This window comes from Arachis hypogaea, chromosome 13, assembly GCF_003086295.3.
Source record: "Arachis hypogaea cultivar Tifrunner chromosome 13, arahy.Tifrunner.gnm2.J5K5, whole genome shotgun sequence".
Classification (NCBI taxonomy): domain Eukaryota; kingdom Viridiplantae; phylum Streptophyta; class Magnoliopsida; order Fabales; family Fabaceae; genus Arachis; species Arachis hypogaea.
Genome location: NC_092048.1, coordinates 63,275,284 through 63,282,261, shown reverse-complemented (window position 1 = coordinate 63,282,261; position 6,978 = coordinate 63,275,284). Strand labels below are relative to the sequence as shown.

At 33.4% G+C, this 6,978-nt stretch overlaps 1 non-coding gene across 1 annotated transcript; it reads right to left on the bottom strand.

Annotated features, from left to right (window-relative positions):
• Positions 1–1,055: 1,055 nt before the first annotated feature.
• On the bottom strand, positions 1,056–1,163 carry LOC112739295 (small nucleolar RNA R71). Its single transcript, XR_003170227.1, has one exon. It is a non-coding gene; the product is annotated as a small nucleolar RNA R71 (small nucleolar RNA).
• Positions 1,164–6,978: the final 5,815 nt, after the last annotated feature.

The following is a 6,978-nucleotide window of genomic DNA, read 5'->3' as shown; positions in this document are numbered from 1 at the left end:
AAAATAAATTTTAATCATATCTTTTTCAAAATTCAATTTCAAAATCTTTTCTAACTTCTTATCTTTTAAAAATTGATTTTCAAATCTTTTTCAATTAACCACTTGATTTTTTTTGTTTTTGTTTGATTTTAAAAAAATTACTATTTCTCTCTCTAATTTTTGAAAATAATTAACATCTTTTTCAAAAATCTTTTTAATCAATTAATTGTTTTAAATTTTATTTTATTTCTTTTAATAAATTCGAATTTTAACCAATAATTAAAATAAAAACAAAAATATTTTTCTTCTCCTTCTTTTTAAATTCAAACTCTCTCCCTCTCATCTCTTTCTATTTATTTTATTTAATTACTAACACTTCTCTTATTCTTAAAATTCGAACCCTCTCCCTCTCTCTGTGTTCGAATTCTTCTTATTCTCTCTCTACCTCATTCTTTTATTCTTCTACTCACATAAAGGAATCTCTATACTGTGACATAGAGGATTCCTCTTCTTTTCTGTTCTCTTCTTTTTCATATGAGCAGGAACAAGGATAAGAACATTCTTATTGAAGCTGATCCTGAACCTGAAACGACTCTGAAGAGGAACCTAAGAGAAGCTAAAGCACAACACTCTGGAGATGACCTAACAGAAATTTTCGAAAAAGAAGTAAACATGGCAGCCGAAAACAACAATAATGGTGGAGATGCAAGGAAGATGCTTGGTGACTTTACTGCACCATCTTCTGACTTCTATGGAAGAAGCATCTCAATTCCTACAATTGGAGCAAACAAAATTGAGCTTAAGCCTCAATTAGTTTCTCTAATGCAGCAGAATTGCAAGTTTCATGGACTTCCATTGGAAGATCCTCATCAGTTCTTAGCTGAATTCTTGCAAATCTGTGACACTGTTAAGACCAATGAGGTTAATCTTGAGGTCTACAAACTTATGCTTTCCCCTTGGCTGTAAGAGATAGAGCTAGGACATGGTTGGACTCACAACCTAAAGAAAGCCTGAACTCTTGGGAAAAGTTGGTCAATGCCTTCTTGGCCAAATTCTTTCCACCTCAAAAGATGAGCAAGCTTAGAGTGGAAGTCCAAACTTTCAGACAGAAGGAAGGTGAATCCCTCTATGAAGCTTGGAAAAGATACAAGCAATTGATCAGAAGGTGTCCTTTTGACATGCTTTTAGAATGGAGCATCCTATGTATATTCTATGATGGTCTGTCTGAATTGTCCAAGATGTCATTGGACCACTCTGCTGGTGGATCTCTTCATCTGAAGAAGACGCCTGCAAAAGCCCAGGAACTCATTGAGATGGTTACAAATAACAAGTTCATGTACACTTCTGAACGAAATCCTGTGAATAATGGGATGACTCAGAAGAAAGGATTTCTTGAGAATGATACTTTGAATGCCATATTGACTCAGAATAAAATATTGACTCAGCAAGTCAATATGATTTCTCAGAGTTTGACTGAAATGCAAGCTGCATCCGGCAGTACTAAAGAAGCTTCCTCTGAAGAAGAAGCTTATGATCCTGAGAATCCTGGAATGGAAGAAGTGAATTACATGGGAGAATCCTATGGAAACACTTACAATCCTTCATGGAGGAATCATCCCAATCTCTCTTGGAAGGATCAACAGAAGCCTAATCAAGGCTTCAATAACAATAATGGTGGGAGAAATAGGTTTGGTAATAGCAAGCCTTTTCCATCATCTACTCAGCAATAGACAGAGAATTCTAAGCAGAGCCTCTCTGACTTAGCAACCATAGTCTCTGATCTATCTAAGACCACTCTCAGTTTCATGATTGAAACAAGGTCCTCCATTAGAAATTTGGAGGCACAAGTGGGTCAGCTGAGTAAAAGAGTTACTGAAATCCCTCCTAGTACTCTCCCAAGCAATATAGAAGAGAATCCAAAGAGAGAGTGCAAGGCCATCAATATACCCAACATGGCCGAACCTATAGAGGAGGAAGAGGCAGTGATTTCCAGTGAGAAAGACCTCAATGGACATCCATTGACCACTAAAAAGTTCCCTAATGAGGAACCAAAGGAATCTGAGGCTCATACAGAGACCATAGAGATTCCACTGAACTTACTGTTGCCATTCATGAGCTCTGATGAGTATTCTTCCTCTGAAGCACGTGGTGGCTAGCCACTGCTTTCACCCAGGGAAACTCGTATCTCAGATAGTCATTTTATATCCATTCATAAACATTCCGTAATCATTCATCATGGCCATATCATCATTTATACATCATATAATTGCACTTTTTATACATAACTCATCATAACGCGGAGCAAGTGGGACGAAACCACAACCCTTGCGTCTACCTGGGGAGTCTCTATACTAACCAACCTGGAGCAAGTGGGGGGCAAAACCACAACCCTTGCGTCTACCCAGGAGGTATGTTCTCATATATCTAGGAGGAACTAAGGAGGGGATCCTAACCTCCCACCATCTCACTGGAGGCGATTTTACAATACCAGTAGGAATAAGGAAGGGGATCCTCACCTTCCATCATCTCTCTGGGGTCACACTTTCGAGAAAGAGGACTAAAGATAAAGCAATCAACCAAATTCATATATTCATTATCAGCCATAAATCAATATTATCATAGCTATCCGGCTCATAACATAATCCATAACTAGCCATAAATCATTATCAAATACAGCCTTTCGGCTCACGGCATACACCATACTTCCACCATCACCTTGAGCAACTTATACAATCATCATTAATCATAATTCATCATTAACTCTCCCCTTACTTCATCCTCAAGCTACCACCCTTTCCTAGCTTCTTTTTATTACTAGGCAAACTATAAGGATTTAGGACTTATAGGATGAAAATGGGGGCTTAGAAGTTTGAAATTCGGTTTTAAAAATATAAATATCATATTTGCTGAAAACAGGGTCACGCGTACATGTGAGCGTGCGTCTGGACCATGTCACGTACGCATTTCCATGCATGCGTACGCATTCGCACGAACCCGAAATGACTGGCCGCGTATGAGGATTTTCACGTATGAAAAAATCCCAGGTCACGCGTACGCGTGGGCCACACGTACGCGTGAGTTTGTATCTTGGCCCATTTCGCGTACGCATTGCCATTTTCATGTATGCATATGGGCCAGCCAGAGGCGCATGTATGCGTATGGGAATGTATACGTACGCATACAATGCAGCAGCTCCAAAAAGCTGCTAAGTCCAGAATTTTTAGCTTGTACACCAAACTTTGATTGAGCATAACTTCCTCATTTTAAAATATTTTTCCTCCGTTCATTAAACGGCATAAACATCTCGTACCAAATTTTATTTCTAAATAAGTTTGACACAAATCGGAGATTCGGAGACCAAGTTATGCTCCATCATAGTTGGGCCGAAATCACTATTTTCACAAAACTTGCAAACCTCCAATTTGAAAACACAATTTTCAAAAACCCTTTTAAACCAACCCAAGCCATTACCATTTCAGCATTTTTCATGACTCTCAACTCAATATTCCAATTTCAATAATATACCATCACATTCATCATCTTACCAATCCTCCATTTTCGTAAATTTCACGTCGGATGTTTCAATTTCAAACATCATACCATATAAACATTATTCCCTACCTCAATTCCACAATAATCAATTTGACCAACCACTATACATACAAGTCAACTTCATTTTCACCATCAACATGGTACCACCCACCATTCCATCTCACTAACCATCAAACATACACCAAGGCATACATATCTTGCATACAAAATCTCATCAATACCTCCAAAGTCTCTAACCACATGCATAATAACACAATCTATCTCAACCATTCCATACATCAATAATTCAATCCCTATCCTAGGGTCACTAGCCTATGTTTTCACATTACATCATATTTTAGATACAGAAAACCGAGACCATACCTTGCCGTTTCCTCGCTCAACCCGGAACACTTCCAATTCAACTTTTCCTCAACTTTCAAGATTCCAAAACCTTCAAAAATCATATTTCTAGCTTGCAATTACTTCAAGCTCCCAAAATCTCTATCAACCTTCAATCCACTCACATACACATATTGCCTAATACACATAACATAGACCCACACATACAAACTCAATATCTATTCACAATAACTCAAGTATTTGACTTAGGGTTGAGAAACTTACCATACCTAATGATCAAAGAGGTAAGACTAAGCTTTTCCTTCAAGCTAATTGGATCCTATAAGATCAAAAAACTCAAAATCTCAACATTTTTGCTCAAGATTTTCGAATTCAAGGGATGGAAAAACTGAAATGAAATCGTAGCTTACCTCTTGAACGATATTATGGGCTTTGTAGAGTTTGACGCCACGGTCACGTGGCCGCAAACAGTGCGGCGATCGGAGCTCCGAATCAAAAGTTATGGCACTTTGAATCAAACCAAGGGTTTATGATTTTTTTTTTGTGATTGTTCTCCCCCTTTGCTGCACTTGCAGCGTGCTTTGCATAAGATGAGGTAGAGAATGAGTTGTGGCTCATTTAACCATGTGTAGTGGGTTGGGCCTTGGGCCCAATATGGGCCTGGTTCACCTGGTTCGATTCGTTTTGCCCAATCTTGGGCCAAATTCTTTAAAATTGGTGTCGAAATTCTTGTTTTAATTTTCTCTATCATATTAAACTATAAAATTTCATTTTCTAATTTTTTAGAATAAATTTTAATTTTGTGGGCTAATTATTTATTGAATAACCGGGTTCTACAACAACCCCTGTATTTTTTTTTTCAATTCTATCCTATTCAAGAGGAATAACCCAATAAATATCTAATTTTTTCTTCCTCATTCTTTTTACTATTTCAACTTTTAGAATTTACAATTAATTTTTATTCTTCTGTAATTACTTATTGACTATCCTAATATTTATACTTATCTTCATATAATATTTTATGTACATATTGATTCACATAAGATTTTTGAATTTTTTTTAGTTGTTTTTAAAGTGTTATTCACTTTTAAGTGTAACTAAAATTAATAATAATATAAATTGACAAATTCTTTTACTTTATTAATTAAAATTATGATGTGATTTTTATCATTTCTCCATTCAACTAATTATAATAATACAAAAATTTTTATTTTTTGAAATTTTAGAAAATATGAATGCAATAATCTTTGAATTACATGGTTTAGGATTTAAAGATGATTTTTTAAATGCATTTTGATTTGAACTAAAAAAATTTTGTAAAAATATTGCATGAATAATAAAAAATATGTTGATCATATACATGCTAATTTAAATAGCCAAAATAAAATAAAATAAGTAACAAAAAAAGATATAAAATTTTACTTTTGTTTTGTGGTACAAAAATAATATATAATAATATAATAAATCGTAATGCTTTGATATAAAAAAAATATGAAACTTTTAAGATAAAATGAAAAGATATGATATTTTATGCATTAGATAATCTAAAAAATACTTATTATAGAGGAAGTTAAAAATATTCTGACCTAAAAAAACTATTTAATAAAATTAAGAGAGAGAAAGAGAGGGAGAGAGGGTGTTAAAATTTTTTAACTAACAAAAAGAATCACCACCATCAACCTATTAAATTTGAGTAATATCAAGTGAGAATTAAGAAATAAACTAAAATGATAAATTCAAAAGTTTTCTATTTATATAGTGTTTTGCTTTACGTAATTATTTTTTATGGATAGTATTTAAATGACAAATAAAATAGTAAAAAGTTTTCCATTAATTATAAAACCAATGTCATCTTTATAGTACGATCGCATTATTTCAAAACATATAAAATAAAATAATAAAGTATAGTTTAATTAATGTGCACAATAAAGCAAACGTGAAACTTATATAATAACAGTCAAATATGAAAAGTAATAACCACCTTATGTTCTAAGGTATTATATTAAATTGTAACTTAAATTTATAATTATTAGTTAAAAAATTACAATAATATACAATTTTTATTATATTAGTTAAAATTAATATATTTTGATATTAGTTTTTAGGATTACTTACATTAAATTTTTATAATTTGAACAAAATTTTTTAATGCTTTATGCCTTAAATTTTTTATTAATAGAACAATAAAATTACTTAACACACACGTCAATAAAAAAACTATTATTTTTATACATCTAGATATTTAAAAGAGACGACAAAAACAAATTCTTTTAATAACACTTTAACAATTCATAAAAATTAATATAATGGATGGTTATAGATCAAAGTGGTAGATCAGATTGAAAATTGTGATAATTAATTACAATCGGGTGAAGAAAAGATGGGAGGAGAAACAAAAAATAGAAATGAGAACAAGGCAATATTGTAACACCCTACCACACAGAGTCTTATGCTTAAGTCATAAAACAGAGGTAGCAAGGTATTACGACCTCTAAAAATAAAATTTAGTATATATAGTAGTGTAAAAAATGTTTATAACTAGGAGCCTTTAAAGAAAAAGGGATAAAACAAAATCGTTAATTTGAAAAGCGCCACACTCCGATCCATAACATAAACAAAGCAGATAAAGTAAGCTGACATGAATATATGGACAATAAAGTGCCAAGATACAGATAGCAAAGCTCAGGCCTCGGTTTGTGAAGGAAACCGGTTCGAGCGCATAGTTATACATATATAAATATATAAGAAAATTGGTGCACGAAATTGTGATCTCAACGGCGCCAAAAACTTGGTACGCACGATTGTAATCTCAACTCCTTTTCACAACTCCGCACAACTAACCAGCAAGTGCACTGGGTCATCCAAGTAATAAACCTTACGTGAGTAAGGTCGATCACACGGAGATTATCGGCTTGAACCAAGCTATGGTCATCTTGTAAATCTCAGTCAGGCAGATTCAAATGGTTATGAGGTTTTCATAATTAAAAGATAAATAAAATATAAAATAAAGATAGAAATACTTATGTAATTCATTAGTGGGATTTCAGATAAGCGTATGGAGACGCTTTGTTCCTTTTGAATCTCTGCTTTCCTACTGTCTTCATT